Below are 25,638 nucleotides of genomic sequence, written 5' to 3' on the forward strand. Positions count from 1 at the left end.
AAACTGTCCCACTGGGGGAAGGAGCGAGGAAGAGAGGGACACAGATTTCAGTTAATCGGTAAAAGAAGCAATTGTGTTTTCCAGCTCGTTGTGGGCACTTTCTGGGTAAATGTCAGGACACCAAACACACCTAAGGGATTGGTCACAGCAAAAGTGCGTAGGTTGGTGTATGAAGGAATTGAGAAGTTAGGAGCAGTATTACAAAGTTGGAGATCTTGTACACATGTCTGAGTTGGTAGGTTCCTCAGAATGAACTATTCCAGACAGGAAAGGGAAAGGCAAACTGTACTTCTGTCTCTCACCAACTGTCCGTATGCAGAAGGTGTTTTGAATTCTTTGTGAAGTATGTTGTGGTGTGTTTTCCCAAACCCTCAGTGTGTCTGATCCGCTTTACTAATCACTCACAACAAACTCAGATTATGATCTACTCGGGCTCGTTTATTTACATTTAAAACCCGGGGCGGGAATGTTCACAATGTCACACTCTCACTCGCACTCACACAACTCACACACCACATGTACACAACACATACACTCACACACAGACACACACAACATATACACAGGAATTCACACAAACACCCACACACACACTCACACGTGGACACATACAGACACTCACACACTCACACAAGCAAACACTCACACACACAAACACACAGACACACAGACATACACACACAAACATATACATACAAAAATACATACACATACAAACACACAAAAAAACAAGCACCCACATACACTCTCTCTCACACACACACACACACACACACAGATGCACACATACACAGACACACATACGCATACACACACACACACACACACACACTCTCACACCGATACAGTAATGGAAGATAGACAAAGGAAAATTTTACAACTATGGATAGTAACAGTACAAGAACCACGGAGATGAAAATGAGTTCACATGATTTCCAGAGTCTGAGAAGAAAAAGTCCAAAGGGTATTTCCGATGTGACCGGGTTCAGTCCCGAGTACAGTGAGAGCTTACTGCATGCAAATTGAATGCCTCTTTTCTGACATGACAACTATGAAAACATTCTAAGGAGTTGCTTCATTGGCTGCAAAAGTACATTGGGGATCTCCTGAATTAGTGAAAGGTGCTAGTGAAATGCAGCGCTTCTCTCCTGTAACATTTCGTCGGATTCCAGCCTGCATTTATAATGGGGTTTTCCAATGTCAACCATCACACTGTCATTCCCCCCATAGCCCTGTACAAATCCCCAACTAATCCCACTGTCCCGCTCTTTCCCCAAAGCCCTGTATCAATCCCCAAACTAATCCCACTGTCCCGCTCTCACCCCATAGCCCTGTATCAATCCCAAACTAATCCCACTGTCCCGCTCTCTCCCCATAGCCCTGTACAAATCCCCAACTAATCACCCTGTCCCGCTCTCTCCCCATATCCCTGTATCAATCCCCAACTAATCCCACTGTCCCGCTCTCTCTCTCCATGCGACGCTGGGACTCACCTCACTGGGGTCCCATCCACCCGTTTCCAGTTTCCTTCACTCTCTCGATCTGTTAGTCCGATCCAGTAATCCCCATGAGTGTTCTCGACAGATTTCTTTATGAAATTCTGCAGCGGATACAATGATGGGGTGTGAACAGTTAGTTTTACGTCCTTAATTCACACTGACACAGACAGACACACACACACACGGACACACTCACTCACTCTCACACACACACACAACTGATACACAAAATGCCCCAAACTCAGGAAATTCTCCCTCATTCCCTCTGATTAAATATCGGGAAGACTGAAGCCGTTGTTTTCCGTCTCTGTTCCAAACTCCATTCCCGAGTTACCGACTCCATCCTGGGAACTCTCTGAGTCTGAACCAGACAGTTCACAACCCTGGGGTTGTGTTTAATCTGGAGATGCGATTCCCACCCCATATCCGCATCATCACCAAGACGGCCTCTTCCCAACTCTGTAACATCGCCGAGAACCACCCCGGTCTCAGCTCATCGACTGTGAAAACCATCGTTCATGTAGTGTAGAGGGAGCTTTACTCTGTACCTAACCCCGTGCTGTATTTGTCCTGGGAGTGTTTGATGGGGACGGTGTAGAGGGAGATTTACTCTGTATCTAACCCCGTGCTGTACTTGTCCTGGGAGTATTTGATGGGGACAGTGTAGAGGGAGCATTACTCTGTATCTCACCCCGTGCTGTACCTGTCCTAGGAGTGTTTGATGGAGACAGTGTAGAGGGAGCTTTATTCTGTATCTAACCCCGTGCTGTCCCTGTCCTGGGAGTGTTTGATTGGGACGGTGTAGAGGGAGCTTTACTCTGTATCTAACCCTGTGCTGTCCCTGTCCTGGGAGTGTTTGATGGGGACAGTGTAGAGGGAGCTTTACTCTGTATCTAACCCCGTGCTGTACCTGTCCTGGGTGTGTTTGATGGGGACGGTGTAGAGGGGAATTTACTCTGTATCTAACCCCATGCTGTACCTGTCCTGGGAGTGTTTGATGGGGACGGTGTAGAGGGAGCTTTATTCTGTATCTAACCCCGTGCTGTCCCTGTCCTGGGAGTGTTTGATGGGGACAGTGTAGAGGGAGCTTTACTCTGTATCTAACCCCGTGCTGTACCTGTCCTGGGAGTGTTTGATGGGGACAGTGTAGAGGGAGCTTTACTCTGTATCTAACCCTGTGCTGTCCCTGTCCTGGGAGTGTTTGATGGGGACAGTGTAGAGGGAGCTTTACTCTGTATCTAACCCCGTGCTGTACCTGTCCTGGAAGTGTTTGATGGGGACGGTGTAGAGGGAGCTTTACTCTGTATCTAACCCCGTGCTGTACCTGTCCTGGGAGTGTTTGATGGGGACGGTGTAGAGGGAGCTTTACTCTGTATCTAACCCCGTGCTGTACCTGCCCTGGGAGTGTTTGATGGGGACGGTGTAGAGGGAGCTTTACTCTGTATCTAACCCCGTGCTGTATCTGTCCTGGGAGTGTTTGATGGGGACGGTGTAGAGGGAGCTTTACTCTGTATCTAACTCTCATCCATTGTATAGTTTCTCTTCCCTTTTCCAGACGATCCGGAGATCTTGTACGTGGAGCTGAATCTTCTTCCTGCCTCAGGGACAACTAAGGTCCGTACAACAGGTCAGTTACAGATATCGTATGTCAGTCGTAAGATACTGATTTGTGCCCAACCTGCTGCACTTTAGTTGTTTTTCAGGTGTGTTGTACATGAGGCATTAGGTAGACCTTGATTCTTTTAGTTTCATCTTAAGTTACACCTGAGTCAATATCGTACCTGATCCATCTCCTCTCTGTTTGTTACACCTTACTTATGTATCTGTTAGACCTTAATTATGGATCTGCTAATCTCTGTTTGAAAATCGAATACCCTCTTCCTAACACAACTGAGCGACACGTCTCTTCCCTGTCATTTACATCTGAGTTACGTTTCCATTGCATCGTAGTTACGTCACAGTTAAGCATGAGTCCTGTCCCTGTTGTACTGTAGTGTGTCACGTGCTGCTTAGTTCCGTGTGTGTTACATCTCAATTGCAGTTAGCTTGCACCACAATCGCACATCCGTTGCATTTTAGCTGCATTTCTGTTGGACCTCAGCCACGTGACGATCGCACCGTATCTATGTGCCTGTTGTTCCTCGGTTTCCATGCCTGCTCGTTTTGTGTTGCACTTGTTGGAGGAGTAAGTTACATGTCATCTGCCTGGAGCTGGTGAAGGAAGCATTTGAGATGCACCTGGCTATGTTCTAGTTAATCTTGGCGTTCTCCAGAGCTGATTGACATGTCGGTGTGTGTGTTGTTGCTCTGTCGTTGTCCTCTGCTTCCCACCTACGTCACACGTACTGACCAAACTGTCCTCACGTTCATCATCCCTCCTCACTCCCTCTTTCCGTCTCTCTCCGACACTTGTAGGTGAACAGGAACCAAGTTACGCCCAAGTCAACTTCACTCCACGGAGTCCGCAGCAGAACCAAGGTGACCCTGGATAAAGGTCAGGCATCCTGGGAGTGTGGGGTCAGAGGTCACAATGGTTCAGGGTAGTCGAGGGGAGGGACGTGGTGAAGGGATTCACCTCCCTATTTCTGCAACCTCCTCCAGCCCCTACAACCCTCCCTAACTCTGTAACCTCCTCCAGCCCCTACAACCCTCCCTATCTCTGTAACCTCTTCCAGCCCCTACACCCCTCCCTATCCCTGCAACCTCCTCCAGCCCCTACAACCCTCCCTATCTCTGTAACCTCCTCCAGTGCCTACACCCCTCCCTATCTGTGTAACCTCCTCCAGCCCCTACACTCCTCCCTATCTCTGTAACCTCCTCCAGAGCCGACAACCCTCCCTATCTCTGTAACCGCCTCCAGCCCCTACAACACTCTCTATCTCTGTAACCTCCTCCAGCCCCTACAACACTCCCTATCTCTGTAACCTCCTCCAGTGCCTACACCCCTCCCTATCTCTGTAACCTCCTCCAGTGCCTACACCCCTCCCTATCTCTGTAACCTCCTTCAGCCCCCTACACCTCTCCCTATCTTTGTAACCACCTCCAGCCCCTACAACACTCCCTATCTCTGTAACCTCCTCCAGTGCCTACACCCCTTCCTACCTCTGTAACCTCCTCCAGACCCGACACTCCTCCCTATCTCTGTAACCTCCTCCAGCTCCTACAACCCTCCCTATCTCTGTAACCACCTCCAGCCTCTACACCCCTCCCAATCTCTGTAACCTCCTCCAGCCCCTACACCCCTCCCTATCTCTGTAACCTCCTGCAGCCCCTATAATGCTCCCTATCCCTGTAACCGCCTCCAGCCCCTACAACACTCGCTCTCTGCCTCGGTCCCGCTCTCTGCCTCGGTCCCGCTCTCTGCCTCGGTCCCGCTCTCTGTCTGTCTCTCCATTTTTCTGTCCCTCTCTCCACTCCTTTAAGACGCTCCTTATACCAATCTCCGTGACTGACCTTTTGGTTACCTGTCCCTAATATCTCCCTGTGTGACTCGGTGTTCGATTCTCTTTGACAACTGTCCTGTACCATGCGCTGGGATGTGAAACGAGGGATATAAACGAGTAACGTGGTTGTTGATAAAAACAAAAAACTGTGGATGCTGGAAATCCAAAACAACAACATAAATACCTGAAAAAACTCAGCAGGTCTTGCAGCATCGGCGGAGAAGAGCAAAGTTGACGTTTCGAGTCGTCATGACCCTTCATCAGAACTTAGTAGAAATAGGATAGGGGTGAAATATAAGCTGGTTTAAGGGTCGGTGGAGGGGGGCGTGGGGAAGAAGGGGGGGTGGGGAGGGGGTTGTTGGGACAAGCAAGCAGTGAAAGGAGGAGATAACCAAAAGATGTCACAGACAAAAGGAAAATGTGGTGCAAAATGTGGTTGTTGTTTCTCTCGATAAGGGAGGTAGATACGTCACCATTGTCTGTTCCATGCAGTTACACAGGCTGCTCAACATGGGTCAATCTTCACTTCTCAATTCCAGATAAAACTGGACTGGAAACACCTGGAGGAAGAAGCTCAAAAAAATCTAGACGTCTCATCGTGGTCGGCCTCATTGTCTTAATCTGCAACTTCACAATTATTACAGGTCTCACAGTCCACGGTACGGGGAGGAACATCTCACTGTAACACCACGATACATCCCACATCCCTCACTGTAACACTCTGATACATCCCACACCCCTCACTGTAACACTCTGATATATCCCACACCCCTCACTGTAACACTCTGATATATCCCACACCCCTCACTGTAACACCCTGATACATCCCACACCCCTCACTGTAACACTCTGATACATTCCACACCCCTCACTGTAACACTCTGATATATCCCACACCCCTCACTGTAACACTCTGATATATCCCACACCCCTCACTGTAACACTCTGATATATCCCACACACCCCTCACTGTAACACCCTGATACATCCCACACCCCTCACTGTAACACTCTGATATATCCCTTAACCCTCACTGTAACACTCTGATACATCCCACACCCCTCAATGTAACACTCTGATATAACCCACACCCCTCACTGTAACACCCTGATATATCCCACACCCCTCACTGAAACACTGATACATCCCACACCCCTCACTGTAACACTCGGATATATCCCACACCCCTCACTGTAAAACTCCGATATATCCCAAACCCCTCACTGTAACACTCCGATATATCCCACACCCCTCACTGTAACACTCCGATTTTTCCCACACCCCTCACTGTAACACTCTGATATATCCCACACCCCTCACTCTAACATTCTGATATATACCACACCCCTCACTGTAACACTCTGATAGATCCCACACCCCTCACTGTAACACTCTGATATATCCCACACCCCTCACTGTAACACTCTGAAACATCCCACACCCCTCAATGTAACACTCTGATATAACCCACACCCCTCACTGTAACACCCTGATACATCACACACCCCTCACTGAAACACTGATACATCCCACACCCCTCACTGTAACACTCAGATATATCCCACACCCCTCACTGTAACACTCCGATGTATCCCAAACCCCTCACTGTAACACTCCGATATATCCCACACCCCTCACTGTAACACTCCGATTTTTCCCACACCCCTCACTGTAACACTCTGATACATCCCACACCCCTCACTCTAACACTCTGATATATCCCACACCCCTCACTGTAACACTCTGATATATCCCACACCCTTCACTGTAACACTCCGAAATACCCCACACCCCTCACTGAAACACTCTGATATATCCCACACCCCTCACTGTAACAGTCTGATATATCCCACACCCCTCACTGTAACACTCTGATATATCTCACACCCCTCACTGTAACACTCTGATATATCTCACACCCCTCACTGTAACACTCTGATATATCCCACACCCCTCACTGTAACACCCTGATATATCTCACACCCCTCACTGTAACACTCTGATATATCCCAAACCCCTCACTGTAACACCCTGATATATCCCACACCCCTCACTGTAACACTCTGATATATCCCACACCTCTCACTGTAACACCCTGAAACATCCCACACCCCTCACTGTAACACCCTGATATATCCCACACCCCTCACTGTAACACTCTGATATATCCCACACCTCTCACTGTAACACTCCGATATAACCCACACCCCTCACTGTAACACTGTTATATCCCACACCCCTCACTGTAACACTCCGATATAACCCACACCCCTCACTGTAACACTGTTATATCCCACGCTCCTCACTGTAACACCCTGATATATCCCACACCCCTCACTGTAACACTCTGATATACCCCACGCTCCTCACTGTTGCACTCTGATATACCCCACACCCCTCGCTGTAGCACTCTGATATACCCCACACCCCTCACTGTAGCACTCTGATATACCCCACACCCCTCACTGTAACACTCTGATATATCCCACACCCCTCACTGTAACACTCTGATATATGCCACACCCCTCACTGTAACACCCTGATATATCCCACACCCCTCACTGTAACACTCTGATATATCCCACACCTCTCACTGTAACACTCCGATATAACCCACACCCCTCACTGTAACACTGTTATATCCCACACCCCTCACTGTAACACTCCGATATAACCCACACCCCTCACTGTAACACTGTTATATCCCACGCTCCTCACTGTAACACCCTGATATATCCCACACCCCTCACTGTAACACTCTGATATACCCCACGCTCCTCACTGTTGCACTCTGATATACCCCACACCCCTCGCTGTAGCACTCTGATATACCCCACACCCCTCACTGTAGCACTCTGATATACCCCACACCCCTCACTGTAACACTCTGATATACCCCACACCCCTCACTGTAACACTCTGATATATCCCACACCCCTCACTGTAACACTCTGATATATCCCACACCCCTCACTGTAACACTCTGATATATGCCACACCCCTCACTGTAACACTCTGATATATCCCACACCCCTCACTGTAGCACTCTGATATATCCCACACTATCTCTCACTCCGGCTCTATCTCTCAGTTCTACAGATGAACAAGGAGTGCGGTGATGCTGACCCCCTGAACCGGATCTTGGCTGTTGCCCCATGGAACGTTGCAGAGCTGAATGGAACGTTCCAGAAATTGTCCGAGACAGCGCGATTGCTCTGCCCAATGCTCCGAATCTGTTCAGGTGAGTGGGAGCTGCCGGCCGTACTCCTGCCCCCTCCCGCAACATCCCACGCTCTGTCCCATTGGGATCACCCCCACCCCTTCTCTCCCCCGCCCCCCACCCGCTGTCTCCCCACCCCCACCCCCACCCCCACCCCCTGTCTCCACACCCCCACCCCCTGTCTCCCCACCCCCACCCCCTGTCTCCCCACCCCCACGCCCACCCCCTGTCTCCCCACCCCCGCCCTCCCCATCCTTCAGTCAAGGCCTCAATCTCCAAGCGGTGGAAGTCCGCACTATCCCGGCCTCTGCCTCCCGGAGTTTGGGACAGGCGAGGGGATGAATCGATCGGGGGGGTGGGGTCTGTCCGACAGATTGAAGGGATTGGATAAGGTGCAGGCGGGCCATCCAAGCTCGAAGCCTGAGGCCTACAGGTGAAACCACGGCGACCGGACCCGAGGCATTGAAAGCAATAAAGAGATTCGATTGGGTCGATGGGGAGAAACTATTTCCTCTGATCCGGTGGGTTGTGGGGGAGCCGGGGAGGGGGAGTCGAGAACAAAGGGGAAGGAGGTTAAAATTCGAGCCAGGACGTTCAGGGGGGACATCAGGAAACACCTCTTCACACAAAGGGGAGCGGAAATCAGGAACTCTCCCCCCACCCCCGCAATAAACTGTGGGGGCCGGAGGTCAAAGGGAATCGTCAAAACTGAGAACGAGGGATCGTTGTTGGGGATGGAGGGTCACGGAACCGAGGGAGTTAAGGTACAGAGCAGATCCAAAAGAATGGTGTAAAATACCCGAGAGGGGCTGAATGGCCTCCTCCTGTTCCTGTGTTCCAGGCTCGAGAGGGGCTGAATGGCCTCCTCCTGTTCCTGTGTAACAGGCTCGAGAAGGACTGAATGGCCTCCTCCTGTTCCTGTGTAACAGACTCGAGAGGGGCTGAATGACCTCCTCCTGTTCCTTATGCCCCGATATATTTCCCTGAATTAAGTCTGTATAATTTTGCAGAGTCTCCCTGTCCGAACAGCTGGAAAGTTCATAATCATCATTGCTATAGATTCTCAACGAAGAGCAAGGATTGGAACTCGGCAAAACGACATTGTGAATCCCTAAGTTCACACCTCATCATCATAAATACAGAACAGGAACAGGTGAGAATGACAGACGCATCTGTCAGAATGAGATAGAGAGAAAATCTCCCTCTGCACCGTCCCCATCAAACACTCCCAGGACAGGGACAGCACGGGGTTAGATACAGAGTAAAGCTCACTCTACAGTGTCCCCATTAAACACTCCCAGGACAGGGACAGCACGGGGTTAGATACAGAGTAAAGCTCCCTATACACCATCCCCATCAAACACTCCCAGGACAGGTACAGCACGGGGTTAGATACAGAGTAATGCTCCCTCTACACTACATGAACGAGGGTTTCAGTAGTCGATGAGCTGAGCCCGGGGTGGTTCTGGGTGATGTTACGGAGTTGGGAAGAGGCCGTCATGGTGACGATGTGGATATGAGGTGGGAAGCCCATCTCCAAGTTAAACACAACCCCAGGGTTGTGAACAGTCTGGTTCAGACGCAGGGAGTTCCCAGGATGGAGTCGGTAACTTGGGAATGGAGTTTGGAACAGAGACGGAAAACAACAGCTTCAGTCTTCCCGATATTGAATCAGAGGGAATGAGGGAGAATTTCCTGAGGAAGGGTTTGGTGTATTTTGGGGATCAGTTGTGTGTGCGTGTTTGTGTGAGTTAAGGCAGTCATACTAACTGATCACATTCCATCATTGTATCTGCTGCAGAATTTCATAGAGAAATCTATCGAGAACAATCCTGGGGATCACTGGATCGGACTAACAGATCGAGAGAGTGAAGGAAACTGGACATGGGTGGATGGGAGCCCAGTGAGGTGAGTCCCAGCATCGCATGGAGAGAGAGAGAGCGGGACAAGGGGATTAGATTGGGATTGATACAGGGCTATGGGGAGAGTGCGGGGCAGTGGGATTAGTTTGGGATTAATACAGGGCTATGGGGAGAGAGTGGGGCAGTGGGATTAGTTTGGGATTGATACAGGGCTATGGGGAGAGAGCGGGACAGTGGGATTAGTTTGGGGATTGATGCAGGGCTATGGGGAGAGAGCGGGATAGTGGGATTAGTTTGGGGATTTGTACAGGGCTATGGGGAGAGTGCGGGATAGTGGGATTAGTTTGAAATTGATACAGGGCTATGGGGAGAGAGCGGGACAGTGGGATTAGTTTGGGATTGATACAGGGCTATGGGGAGAGAGCAGGACAGTGGGATTAGTTTGGGATTGATACAGGGCTATGGGGAGAGAGTGAGACAGTGGGAGTAGTTTGGGATTGATACAGGGCTATGGGGAGAGAGCGGGACAGTGGGATTAGTTTGGGATTGGTACAGGGCTATGGGGAGAGAGCGGGACAGTGGGATTAGTTTGGGATTGATACAGGGCTATGGGGAGAGAGCGGGACAGTGGGATTAGTTTGGGATTGATACAGGGCTATGGGGAGAGAGCGGGGCAGTAGGATTAGTTTGGGATTGATACAGGGCTATGGGGAGAGAGCGGGGCAGTGGGATTAGTTTGGGATTGATACAGGGCTATGGGGAGAGAGTGGGGCAGTGGGATTAGTTGGGGATTGATACATGGCTATGGGGTGAGAGCGGGAAAGTGGGATTAGTTTGGGATTTGTACAGGGCTGCCGGCAATTTGTTGAGTCTGTACAGGAATGTGTTGGATTTTTATCGGTATTTTTTATTTCCTCATTTCCCAGTTTTACCCGATGGGAGCAGGGTCAAGCGAATAATCTATTATTATGAAGACTGCGCTATTTTCAGAACCAATGACTGGAATGATGTCCGTTGCACCCATTACTTCCCTTTCATCTGTGAGAAAAGGGCACTGCCCTGCGTCGAGGCAGCTGATATTGAGAAATATTGTTCCTGAAGAGAGACTGGGACACAGAACGAGAATGTCAGGATTGTCCAAAGATCCCCAGCCCCTCCTCCCTTCCCCACAATCCCCGACTGCCCGAGGCCATGTCCGAAAGGTGAAAGTTCATCTGTTCCTCCTCTCCCCCAGGAGGAGCCCCCTACAGCGCCACCAGTGGTAGGAGGCAGGAATGACAGTGTGACGGTTGACATTGGAAAACCCCATTATAAGTCCAGACAGGAATCCGGTGAAATGTTACAGGCCGGAAGTCCTGCATTTCTCTAGCACCTTTCACGAACTCAGGAGATCCCCAATGTGCTATTGCAGCCAATGAACTTTGCAGCCAAAAACTTTGTTTTCATAGTTGTCATGTCCAAAACGAGGCATTGAATTTGCGTGCAGTAAGCTCCCACTGGACTCAGGATTGAAATCGTTCACATCGGAAATAACCTTTGGACATTTTCTTCTCCGACTTTGGAAATCATGTGAACTAATTTTCATCTCCGTGGTTCTTGTACTGTTACTATCCATAGTTGTAAAAGTTTCCTTTTTCTGTCCTCCATTACTCTGTGTTTGAGTGTGTGTGTGTGTGTGTGTGTGTATGTGTGTGTGTGCATGCACGCACGGGGGGTGGGGGTGTGCGTATGTGCATCTGTGTGTGTGTATGTCTGTGCATGTACATCTGTGTTTCTTTGTCTCTGTGTGTGCGCATTTGGGCTTTTGGGCATGTGTGTGTGCAAGTGTGTGTGCATGTGTTTGTGTGTGTGAATGTGTGTGTGTGTGCATGTGTTTGTGTGTGTGAATGTGTGTGTGTGTGAATGTGTGTGTGTGTATGCGTGTGAGTTTGTGAGTGTTTGTGTGTGTGAGAGAGAGCTTTAGAGTGTGTGTGTGGTCCAGAGTGTGACATTATGAACACTCCTTCCCCGGGTTTTAAATGTAAATAAACTAACCCAAGTTGATCACAATGTAAATTTGCTGTGAGTGATTAGTAAAGTGGATCAGACACACTGAGGGTTTGGGAAAACACACCACAACATTCTTCACAAAGAATTCAAAACACCTTCTGCGTACGAACAGTTGGTGAGAGACAGAAGTACAGTTTGCCTGTCCCTCTCCTGTCCAGAACAGTTCGTTCTGAGGAACCTACCAACTCAGACACATGTACAAGATCTCTAACTTTATAATACTGCTCCTAAATTCTCAATTCCTTCATACACCAGCCTACGTACTTTTGCTGTAACCATTCCTCTCCCGACGCTCTGTTATGACACAGCAGATGATGTGTGCCAGGCGGATCAAATCCACGAGGGAATCCTGATCATGTGGTCACAACTGTTTTGCAATTTATATTTTAATTCGAGATGCCTGCCCTGAATTCAGTAATAATAAGTCCACCAAGACTCTAGAGATTTTTTTACTAACCTAAATTAAACATTCATTAACAAAAGAAATGATTATAAGCACATACACGGGTCGACAAATTACTACTATAATAACTCCAAAAAGCCCCTAATTAATCGAGCTTCCAGCTACACCCCCATTAAGGCAACAGGAAAAATCAATTAGACTTTCAAACAGATCCAGGCAAATCATGACAATACGGTGTACAGTAGAATCCAAAGTGTGTTTTTCCCAGCTTCAGTTTCTGTGGACAGCAGCTTAATGCTGGAGGCTTTTCACACTTCTGGGAGATCTTGCAATGCCTTTCCCTCTGACACACAGCTTCTTCTCCTTTATACACGTTTATCCCTTTTAATGTCAATCCCATTGTTCCCAAAAGTCTTTGGATCTTTACCTTTCTCATAATATAAATCTCTTTATGGTGCTAATACTATCAGTAACCATTGGGAAAAATAAACACACTGCTTGGCCTCGCTTCTCTGGCAAGGCGTGCACGTCTCTTTGAAATTCAAACTACTCTGATTTATCTAAAAATGCAAATTCTCCTCACCGCACATTCTAAAACTTCAGCCATGTTTACCTATTGAGCATTTCAAACTGAGCTTCTTTTCATGAATCTCAGCCTCCAGACCAGCTGTCTCCAAGCCGATTAAACACAGAGAAACTATCCAAACCCCACTATTCACCTACTTTTACAATAAATCACAATAACATTCTGAGAATGATTATATTTCCATTACAGCTCTTTGCCGGTGTCTCCGAGTTTTTATTTATTGGTTCATGGATTGTGGACATCCCTGGCTTGGCCAGCATTTATGCCCATCCCTAATCGCACTTGCTCAGAGGGCATTTAAGGGTCAACCCCATTGCTCTGGGTTTGATGGGGGTGGTCTGCATCTCGAAACTTACAAATTACAAAAATGGGTTGTAACAGTTGTTTCAAGTTTCCGTCTGGGATTTGAATTTGAAGCCCTCGGCCTTTACCCTTGGCTGTGACATAATAAGGTTACATTCAGATCGGACATGGTCTTACTGAATGGTGGGGCAGGTACAACGGGCTGAATGGCCTCCTGCTGCTCCTGGTTCCTATGTTCACATGTTCGTATGGACGTACCTACACTCACTGCCTGGTCGGTGAAGGCAAGGCCTGACCTCAATGCTCACTGGGAGGACCAATGGGAAGAAAAACCTTCCACTTTGGAATAAAATGACAAGTGATATTTGCTGCCAGGTTATTGGTTAGTGTTTCCAGGAGGTTTCAGAGGATCATTCAGTCTGTGTGTGTGTCAGTGTCTGTTTGTGTGAGTGTGTGTCTGTATGTGTGTCAGTGTCTGAGTGTGTGTCAGTGTCTGAGTGTGTGTGTCTGAGTGTGTGTCAGTGTGTGTGTCAGTGTGTGTGTGTGAGTGTCTGTGTGTGTCAGTGTGAGTGTGTATCAGTGTGTGTGTGTGTGTCAGTGTGTGTGTGAATGTGTGGGTGTGTGAGTGTGTGTCAGTGTCTGTGTGTGTGAGTGTCTGAGTGTGTGTCAGTTTGTGTGTATGTCAGTGTGTGCGTGTGAGTCTGTGTGTGTTTGAATGTGAGAGTGTGAGTGTGTGTCAGTGTCTGAGTGTGTGTGTGTGTGCGTGTGAGTGTGTGTCAGTGTCTGAGTGTGTCTGTGTGTGTGTCAGTGTCTGAGTGTGTGAGTGTCTGTGTGTGTGTCAGTGTCTGTGTGTGTGAGTGTGTGTCAGTGTGTGTTGGTGTGTGAGTGTGTGTCAGTGTCTGTGTGTGTGTGTGTGTGAGTGTATGAGTGTGAGTGTGTCAGTGTGTGTGGGTGTGTGTGAGTGTGTGTCAGTGTCTGTGTGTATGAGTGTGAGTGTGTGTGTGTGTGTGTGTGTGTGGGTGTGTGCGCGTGTGAGTGTGTATCAGTGTCTGTGTGTGTTGGTGTGTGAGTGTATAGACCTTTTCCAGTTACAACAAGCAGTCGAGATGCTTGTGAAATGATTTTGAATTCTGCCGATGTTCCCTGAAGCCAGGTTGGCTCTCCCTGTGCTTGGCAAAAATGTAAAGCCTTCGGCAGCTGCTGTACATGGTTAACTGAACCACTTTGTCACACAGGTCTAAGGGGAAGTGGCATTACAAAAATGAAGAAAATAGAAACAGTTTTGAGGAAGTTTACGCCCTGACATTGAGTCTGAGGAAAGATTGAGACACATCTGAGAGAGAGAGAGAGAATCAGACAGGACAGGAACGGAGGAGAGAGACCCCCTCAGACACAAACCATGGAGCAGGACAGCGACTACATGAATATCAGACACATCAAAAACAACACGACAGCCCCCAGTGAACGTAAGTTAAACTGTTCAATGGAGGGAGAGAGAGAATTAAAAAGCGGGACAGCGAGATAGAGAGAGACAGAGAGAGGTGGAGATGGAGAAACAGAAAGAGAAAAAGAGCAAGAATGAGAGAGAGGTCAACAAGAATGAGAGAGAGATTGAAAGAGAGAGTGAGAGAGACACATGCATAGAGAGAGAGAGGGAAAAACAGAAAGAGAGAATAAGAGAGACAGAGAGTCAGAAAGTGAGATAGAGTGTTTGGTAAAGATAGTACATGGGAAGCTTTACTCTGTATCTAACACCATGCTGTACCTGTCCTGGGAGTGTTTGATGGGGACGGTGTAGAGGGAGCTTTACTCTGTATCTAACCCCGTGCTGTACCTGTCCTGGGAGTGTTTGATCGGGACAGTGCAGAGGGAGCTTTACGCTGTATCTAACCCCGTGCTGTACCTGTCCTGGGAGTGTTTGATGGGGACAGTGTAGAGGGAGCTTTACTCTGTATCTAACCCCGTGCTGTACCTGTCCTGGGAGTGTTTAATGGGGACGGTGTAGAGGGAGCTTTACTCTGTATCTAAGCCCATGCTGTACCTGTCCTGGGAGTGTGTGATGGGGACAGTGTAGAGGGAGCTTTACTCTGTATCTAAGCCCATGCTGTACCTGTCCTGGAAGTGTTTGATGGGGACGGTGTAGAGGGAGCTTTACTCTGTATCTAACCCCGTGCTGTACTTGTCCTGGGTGTGTTTGATGGGGACAGTGTAGAGGGAGCTTTACTCTGTATCTAAGCCCATGCTGTACCTGTCCTGGGAGTGTTTGATGGGGACGGTGTAGAGGGAGCTTTACTCTGTATCTAACCCCGTTCTGTACCTGTCCTGGGTGTGTTTGATGGGGACAGTGTAGAGGGAGCTTTACTCTGTATCTAACCCCATGCTGTACCCATCCTGGGAGTGTTTGATGGGGACGGTGTAGAGGGAGCTTTACTCTGTATCTAACCCCGTGCTGTACCTGCCCTGGGAGTGTTTGATGGGGACAGTGTAGAGGGAGCTTTACTCTGCATCTAACCCCGTGCTGTCCCTGCCCTGGGAGTGTTTGATGGGGACAGTGTAGAGGAAGCTTTACTCTGTATCTAACCCCGTGCTTTCCCTGTCCTGGGAGTGTTTGATGGGGACGGTGTAGAGGGAGCTTTACTCTGTATCTAAGCCCATGCTGTACCTGTCCTGGGAGTGTGTGATGGGGACAGTGTAGAGGGAGCTTTACTCTGTATCTAAGCCCATGCTGTACCTGTCCTGGAAGTGTTTGATGGGGACGGTGTAGAGGGAGCTTTACTCTGTATCTAACCCCGTGCTGTACTTGTCCTGGGTGTGTTTGATGGGGACAGTGTAGAGGGAGCTTTACTCTGTATCTAAGCCCATGCTGTACCTGTCCTGGGAGTGTTTGATGGGGACGGTGTAGAGGGAGCTTTACTCTGTATCTAACCCCGTTCTGTACCTGTCCTGGGTGTGTTTGATGGGGACAGTGTAGAGGGAGCTTTACTCTGTATCTAACCCCATGCTGTACCCATCCTGGGAGTGTTTGATGGGGACGGTGTAGAGGGAGCTTTACTCTGTATCTAACCCCGTGCTGTACCTGCCCTGGGAGTGTTTGATGGGGACAGTGTAGAGGGAGCTTTACTCTGCATCTAACCCCGTGCTGTCCCTGCCCTGGGAGTGTTTGATGGGGACAGTGTAGAGGAAGCTTTACTCTGTATCTAACCCCGTGCTTTCCCTGTCCTGGGAGTGTTTGATGGGGACGGTGTAGAGGGAGCTTTACTCTGTATCTAAGCCCATGCTGTACCTGTCCTGGGAGTGTGTGATGGGGACAGTGTAGAGGGAGCTTTACTCTGTATCTAAGCCCATGCTGTACCTGTCCTGGAAGTGTTTGATGGGGACGGTGTAGAGGGAGCTTTACTCTGTATCTAACCCCGTGCTGTACTTGTCCTGGGTGTGTTTGATGGGGACAGTGTAGAGGGAGCTTTACTCTGTATCTAAGCCCATGCTGTACCTGTCCTGGGAGTGTTTGATGGGGACGGTGTAGAGGGAGCTTTACTCTGTATCTAACCCCGTTCTGTACCTGTCCTGGGTGTGTTTGATGGGGACAGTGTAGAGGGAGCTTTACTCTGTATCTAACCCCATGCTGTACCCATCCTGGGAGTGTTTGATGGGGACGGTGTAGAGGGAGCTTTACTCTGTATCTAACCCCGTGCTGTACCTGCCCTGGGAGTGTTTGATGGGGACAGTGTAGAGGGAGCTTTACTCTGCATCTAACCCCGTGCTGTCCCTGCCCTGGGAGTGTTTGATGGGGACAGTGTAGAGGAAGCTTTACTCTGTATCTAACCCCGTGCTTTCCCTGTCCTGGGAGTGTTTGATGGGGACGGTGTAGAGGGAGCTTTACACTGTATCTAACCCTGTGCTGTACCTCTCCTGGGAGTGTTTGATGGGGGACGGGGTAGAGGGAGCTTTAGTCTGTATCTAACCCCGTGCTGTACCTGTCCTGGGAGTGTTTGATGGGGACGGTGTAGAGGGAGCTTTACTCTGTATCTAACCCCGTGCTGTACCTGTCCTGGGAGTGGTTGATGGGGTTGGTGTAGAGGGAGCTTTACTCTATATCTAACCCCAGGCTGTACCTGTCCTGGGAGTGTTTGATGGGGACAGTGTAGAGGGAGCTTTACTCTGTATCTAACCCCGTACTGTACCTTTCCTGGGAGTGTTTGATGGGGACAGTATAGTGGGAATTTTACTCCGTATCTATGTTTATCCCCAGAAGCCTTGAGCTGCCTGGGCCCTGTGATGCAGAGAACTCTCGTTAAACCTCTCCTCCTATATATCTGACTCTCAGTCTCTGTCTCTCTCCATTTCTCTCCCTCTTTATCCGGCTCTCTCTCTCTCTGTCTGTCTCTCTCTCTCTCTACCCTCCTTAAGACGCTCCTTGTACCGATCTCTGTGTCTGAGCTTTTGGTTTCCTGTCCCTAATATCTCCCTGTGTGACTCGGTCTTCGATTCTCTTTGATAACCCTCCTGTACCGTGCGCTGGGATGTGAAACGAGGGATATAAACGAGTAACGTGGTTGTTGTTTCTCTCGATAAGGGAGGTAGATACGTCACCATTGTCTGTTCTTTGCAGTTACACAGGCTGCTCAACATGGGTCAATCTTTACTTCTCTATTCCAGGTAAAACTGGGCAGGAAACAGCTGGAGGAAGAAGATCAATAACTTCAACACATCTTGGCATCGCCTGCTTCATTGTCTTAATCATCAGTTTGGCTATTGCAATAGGGCTGGGAGTCCAAGGTAGGAAGCTGAACCTCACATTGAAACTGATACAGTGAGTGAACGGCAGCAATACTGAACTCCTTTATTTTCTCACCCTCTGTCCGTAAGCAGGGGTGTTTTCATATCGGAAATAGGCTGTGGTGCGTTTACCCAAACCCTCAGTTTGTGAGGTCAGATTTTAAGGGAGAAGCAGCAACATCTCTCTAGGTTTAAATCAGCAGTGTAGTTTATTCATACATTCAAACCCGGGGGGGTCATCACAACTTCATACACACACATAAGCACATAACAGGAACATCGGAAAAAGCTTTTTTACGGCTTTCAATAACTTAATCGAAGTTGTTTGGTTGAAGAAGGGCCACTTTTCAAATAAAGCAAAAGCAAAAGTTTACGATCCCTTTCAAACACGACACAGCCAATGATATATCACACACTCCTCACTGTAACACCCTGATAAATCCCACACCCCTCACTGTATCACCCTGATATATCCCACAGCCCTCACTATAACACTCTGATGTATCCCACACCCCTCACTGTAACACTCTGATATATCCCACACCCCTCACTGTAACACCTTGATATATCCCTCACCCCTCAATGTAAGACCCTGATATAACCCACACCCCTCACTGTAACACCGATATATCCCACACCCCTCACTGTAACACTCTGATATATCCCACACACCTTACTGTAACACACTCTGATATATCCCACACCCCTCACTGCAACACTCTGATATATCCCGCACTCGTCACAGCAACACTGTGATATACCTCACATCCCTTACGGTAACACTGTGATGTACCCCACACCCCTCACTGTAACACTCTGATATATCCCACACCCCTCACTGTAACACTCTGATATATCCCACACCCCTCACTGTAACACTCTGATATATCCCACACCCTTCACTGTAACACTCTGATATATCCCGCATACCTCACTGTAAATCTCTGATAAATCCCACACCCCACATTGTAACACTCTGATATATCCCACACCCCTCACTGTAATACTCTGATATATCCCACACCCCTCACTGTAACACTCTGATATATCCCACACCCCTCACTGTAACACTCTGATATATCCCACACCCCTCACTTTAACACTCTGATATATCCCTCAACCCTCACTGTAACACACTGATATATCCCGCATACCTCACTGTTACATTCTGATATATCCCGCATACCTCACTGTAAATCTCTGATATATCCCACATCCCACAATGTCACACTCTGATATATCCCACACCCCTCACTGTAACACATTAATATATACCACACACCCCACTGTAACACACTGATATATCCCACACCCCTCGTTGTAACATTTTGAAATATCCCACACCCCTGAATGTAACACTCTGATATATCCCACACACCTCACTATTACATGCAGATATAACCCACACCCCTCACTGTAACACACTGATATATCCCACACCCCTCACTGCAACACTCTGATATATCCCATATCCCTCACTGTAAGTCTCTGATATATCCCACACCTCTCACTGCAACACTCTGATATATACCAGACCCCTCACGGCAACACTGTGATATACCCCACATCCCTCACGGTAACACTGTGATGTACCCCACACCCCTCACTGTAACTCTCTGATATATCCCACACCCCTGACTAACACTCTGATATATCCCACACCCCTCACGGTTACAGTCTGGTATATAACCCACACCTCATTGTAACACCCTTATATATCCCACACCCCTCGCTGCAACACTCTGATATACCTCACACACCCACTGTAGCTTTGTGGTATATCACAGATCACTCACTTTAACACTGCAATATATCCCACCCGCCTCTCAGTAACATTGTGATATATCCCATACCCAAGACTTTACCTCTGTGATATATCACACACTCCTCACTGTAACACTCTGATATGTCCCATTCCCCTCACTGCAACACTCTGGTATATCCCACACCCCTCACAGTTACAGTCTGGTATATAACCCACACCTCACTGTAACACCCTGATATATCCGACAGCCCTTGCTGCAACACTCTGATATACCTCACACACCCACTGTAGCTTTGTGGTATATCACAGATCACTCACTTTAACACTGCAATATATCCCACCCGCCCGTCTGTAACATTGTGATATATCCCATACCCATGACTTTACCTCTGTGAGAAATCACACACTCCTCATTGTAACATTCAGATATATCGCAGACACCTCACTGTAACACCCTGATATATCCGACAGCCCTTGCTGCAACACTCTGATATACCTCACACACCCACTGTAGCTTTGTGGTATATCACAGATCACTCACTTTAACACTGCAATATATCCCACCCGCCCGTCTGTAACATTGTGATATATCCCATACCCATGACTTTACCTCTGTGAGAAATCACACACTCCTCACTGTAACATTCTGATATATCGCACACAACTTACTGTAACACCCTGATGTATCCCGTGCCCCTCACTGTAACACACTGATGTATCCCGTGCCCCTCACTGTAACACCCTGGTGTATCCCGCGCCCCTCACGTTAACACCCTGGTGTATCCCGCGCCCCTCACGTTAACACCCTGGTGTATCCCGCGCCCCTCACGTTAACACCCTGGTGTATCCCGCGGCCCTCACGGTAACACCCTGCTGTATCCCGCGGCCCTCACGTTAACACCCTGGTGTACCCCGCGGCCCTCACGTTAACACCCTGGTGTATCCCGCGCCCCTCACGTTAACACCCTGGTGTATCCCGCGGCCCTCACGTTAACACCCTGGTGTATCCCGCGGCACTCACGTTAACACCCTGGTGTATCCCGCGCCCCTCACGTTAACACCCTGGTGTATCCCACGCCCCTCACGTTAACACCCTGGTGTATCCCGCGCCCCTCACGTTAACACCCTGGTGTATCCCGCAGCCCTCACGTTAACACCCTGGTGTATCCCGCGGCACTCACGTTAACACCCTGGTGTATCCCGCGCCCCTCACGTTAACACCCTGGTGTATCCCGCGCCCCTCACGTTAACACCCTGGTGTATCCCACGCCCCTCACGTTAACACCCTGGTGTATCCCGCGCCCCTCACGTTAACACCCTGGTGTATCCCGCGCCCCTCACGTTAACACCCTGGTGTAATCCGCGCCCCTCACGTTAACACCCTGGTGTATCCCACGCCCCTCACGTAACACCCTGGTGTATCCCACGCCCCTCACGTTAACACCCTGGTGTATCCCAAGCCCCTCACGTTAACACCCTGGAGTATCCCACGCCCCTCACGTTAACACCCTGGAGTATCCCACGCCCCTCACGTTAACACCCTGGTGTATCCCACGCCCCCCACGGCAACACCCTGGTGTATACCACGCCCCTCACGGTAACACCCTGGTGTATCCCACGCCCCTCACGGTAACACCCTGGAGTATCCCACGCCCCTCACGGTCACACCCTGGTGTATCCCACGCCCTTCACGGTCACCACCTGGTGTATCCCACGCCCCTCACGGCCACACCCTGATGTATCTCACGCCCCTCACGGCCACAATCTGATGTATCCCACGCCCCTCACGGCAACACCCTGATGTATCCCACGCCCCTCACGGCCACAATCCGATGTATCCCACACCCCTCACTGTAACACCCTGGTGTATCCCACGCCCCTCACGGCAACACCCTGATGTATCCCACACCCCTCACTGTAACACTCTGATATATCCCACACCCCTCACAGTAACACTCTGATATATCCCACACCCCTCACTGTAACACCCTGGTGTATCCCACGCCCCTCACGTTAACACCCTGGTGTATCCCACGCCACTCACGGCAACACCCTGGTGTATCCCACGCCCCTCACGCCAACACCCTGGTGTATCCCACACCCCTCACGCCAACACCCTGGTGTATCTCACGCCCCTCACGGCAACACCCTGGTGTATCCCACGCCACTCACGGCAACACCCTGGTGTATCCCACGCCCCTCACTGTAACACCCTGGTGTATCCCACGCCCCTCACTGCAACACCCTGGTGTATCCCACGCCCCTCACGGCAACACCCTGGTGTATCCCACGCCCCTCACGGCAACACCCTGGTGTATCCCACGCCCCTCACGGCAACACCCTGGTGTATCCCACGCCCCTCACGGCAACACCCTGGTGTATCCCACGCCCCTCACGGCAACACCCTGGTGTATCCCACGCCCCTCACGGCAACACCCTGGTGTATCCCACGCCCCTCACGGCCACACCCTGGTGTATCCCACGCACCTCACGGTCACACCCTGGTGTATCCCACGCCCCTCACGGTCACACCCTGGTGTATCCCACGCCCCTCACGGTCACACCCTGATGTATCCCACTCCCCTCACGGTCACACCCTGATGTATCCCACGCCCCTCACGGTCACACCCTGATGTATCCCACGCCCCTCACTGCAACACCCTGACGTATCCCACGCCCCTCACTGCAACACCCTGACGTATCCCACGCCCCTCACTGCAACACCCTGATGTATCCCACACCCCTCACTGCAACACCCTGATATATCCCACGCCCCTCACTGCAACACCCTGATATATCCCACGCCCCTCACTGCCTCACCCTGATATATCCCACGCCCCTCACTGCAACACCCTGATATATCCCACGCCCCTCACTGTAACACTCTGATATATCCCACTCCCCCCATTGCAACACCCTGATATATCCCACGCCCCTCACTGCAACACCCTGATATATCCCACACCCCTCACTGTAACACCCTGATATATCCCACGCCCCTCACTGTAACACCCTGATATATCCCACACCCCTCACTGTAACACTGATATATCCCACACCCCTCACTGTAACACTCTGATATATCCCACACCCCTCACTGTAACACTCTGATATATCCCACACCCCTCACTGTAACACTCTGATATATCCCACACCCTTCACTGTAACATTCTGATATATCCCACATCCACATCACTCCAGCTCTGTTGTGACATAGACAGGTGTCGGAGTGGGCAGGTATGGGATTGACAAATTTTGACACAGAGAAGTGTGAAGTGATTGATTTTGGCTGGAAGAATATGTAGAGGCAGGTTCAATCGAGGCATTCAAGGGGGCATTGGATAGTTATTTGAACAGATATAATGTGCAGGGGTACAGGGGGGAAAAGGCAGGGCGATGGCACTGGGTCCTAACGCTCATTCGGAGAGCCAGTGCGGACAAATGGCCTCCTTCTGTGCGGTTCAGACCCTGTGGTCCTTTAATCCTGTGAGTTCTGTGACCCTGTGATTCTCTCAGTCCTACAGATGGACAAGAACATGACGGGGTTAAACGGAAAGATCCAGAACATTTCCGAGACCCTTGAAAAGATGCTCCGGAACCTCAGATCCCTCTGCACCGTTCTCCGAAACTGCTCGGGTGAGTTGGCGCTGAATGGGCCTCCACCTGCTCCCATGTAACAAGCTCGAGAGGTGCTGAATAGCCTCATCCTTTTCCTGTGTAATAGGCTCGAGAGGAGCTGAATGGGCCTCCTCCTGTTCCTGTGTAACAGGCTCGAGAGGTGCTGAATGGGCCTCCTCCTGTTCCTGTGTAACAGGCTCGAGAGGAGCTGAATGGTCCTCCTCCTGTTCCTGTGTAACAGGCTCGAGAGGTGCTGAATGGGCCTCCTCCTGTTCCTGTGTAACAAGCTCGAGAGGGGCTGAATGGCCTCCTCCTGTTCCTAATGTCCTGATGTATTTCTCTGAACTAAGTCTTCATAAATTTGCAGAGTCTCTCTGTCCTAGCGGCTGGAAAGTTCATAATCATCATTGCTATAGATTGTCAACGAAGAGCAAGGAATGGTACTCGGCAAAACTACAATGTGAATCCCGAACTTCACACCTCATCGTCATAAATACAGAACAGGAACAGGTGAGAATGACAGACGCATCGGTCAGAATTAAATAGAGAGAAAATATTACTCTACACTGTCCCCATCAAACACTCCCAGGACAGGTACAGCACGGGGTTAGATGCAGAGTAAAACTCCATCTACACCATCTCCATCAAACACTCCCAGGACAGGTACAGCCTGGGGTTACAGATTATAGCTCCCTCTACACTGTCCACATCAAACAATCCCAGGACAAGAACAGAACGGGGTTAGATACAGATTAAAGCACCCTCTACACCGTCCCCATCAAACACTCCCAGGACAGGTACAGCACGGGGTTGGATACAGAGTAAAGCTCCCTCTACACCGTCCCCAACAAACACTCCCAGGACAGTTACAGCACGGGGTTAGATACAGAGTAAAGCTCCCTCTACACTGTCCCCATCAAACACTCCCAGGACAGGTACAGCACAGGGTTAGATACAGAGTAAAGCTCCCTCTACACCGTCCCCATCAAACACTCCCAGGACAAGTACAGCACGGGGTTAGATACAGAGTAAAGCTCTCTCTACACTACATGGACGAGGGTTTCAGCAGTCGATGAGCTGAGCCCGGGGTGGTTCTGGGAGATGTTACGGAGTTGGGAAGAGGCCGTCTTGGTGACAATGAGGATATGAGGTGGGAATCCCATCTCCAGGTTAAACACGACCCCGGTTTGTGAACAGTCTGGTTCAGACTCAGAGAGTTCCCAGGATGGAGTCGGTAACTCGGGAATGCAGTTTGGAACAGAGACGGAAAACAACAACTTCAGTCTTCCCGATATTTAATCAGAGGGAATGAGGGAGAATTTCCTTAGAAAGGGTTTGGTGTATTTTGGGTATCAGTTGTGTGTGTGAGTGAGTCAGTGTATCCCTGTGTGTGTGTGTGTGTGTGAGAGTGTGTCGGTGTGTGTGTGTGTGTGTCTGTGTCACTGTGAATTAAGGCCGTAAAACTAACTGCTCACACCCCATCATTGTATCCACTGCAGAATTTCATAGAGAAATCTATCGAGAACAATCCTCGGGATTACTGGATCGGACTAACAGATCGAGAGAGTGAAGGAAACTGGAAATGGGTGGATGGGACCCCAGTGAGGTGAGTCCCAGCGTCGCATGGAGAGAGCGGGACAGTGGGATTAGATTGGGATTGATACAGGGCTATGGGGAGAGATTTGGACAGTGGGATTAGTTTGGGGATTTGTACAGGGCTATGGAGAGAGGGCGGGACAGTGGGATTAGTTTGGGATTTGTACAGGGCTATGGGGAGAGAGCGGGACAGTGGGATTAGTTTGGGATTGATACAGGGCTATGGGGAGAGAGTGGGACAGTGGGATTAGTTTGGGATTTGTACCAGGCTGTAGGAATCTTGTTGATTCTGTGCAGAATGTGGTGGATTTTTATCGGTATTTTTTATTTCCCCAATTCCCAGTTTTACTCGATGGGAGCAGGGTGAACCGAATAATGGGAGTGGTAATGAAAACTGTGCCATCATCAGAATAAACGGCTGGAATGATGTCAGTTGTACCGATCGCCTCTCTTTCATCTGTGAGAAAAGGGCACTGCCCTGCATCGAGGCAGCTGATATTGAGAAATATTGTTCCTGA

General features: G+C 49.6%; 1 pseudogene; it reads left to right on the plus strand.

The window, feature by feature from the left end:
- Window positions 1–882: 882 nt before the first annotated feature.
- Window positions 883–25,638, plus strand: LOC144675359 (CD209 antigen-like protein D; annotated as a pseudogene).

The sequence above is a fragment of the Cetorhinus maximus genome, unplaced genomic scaffold, assembly GCF_964194155.1.
Source record: "Cetorhinus maximus unplaced genomic scaffold, sCetMax3.hap1.1 HAP1_SCAFFOLD_969, whole genome shotgun sequence".
NCBI classification, from domain to species: domain Eukaryota; kingdom Metazoa; phylum Chordata; class Chondrichthyes; order Lamniformes; family Cetorhinidae; genus Cetorhinus; species Cetorhinus maximus.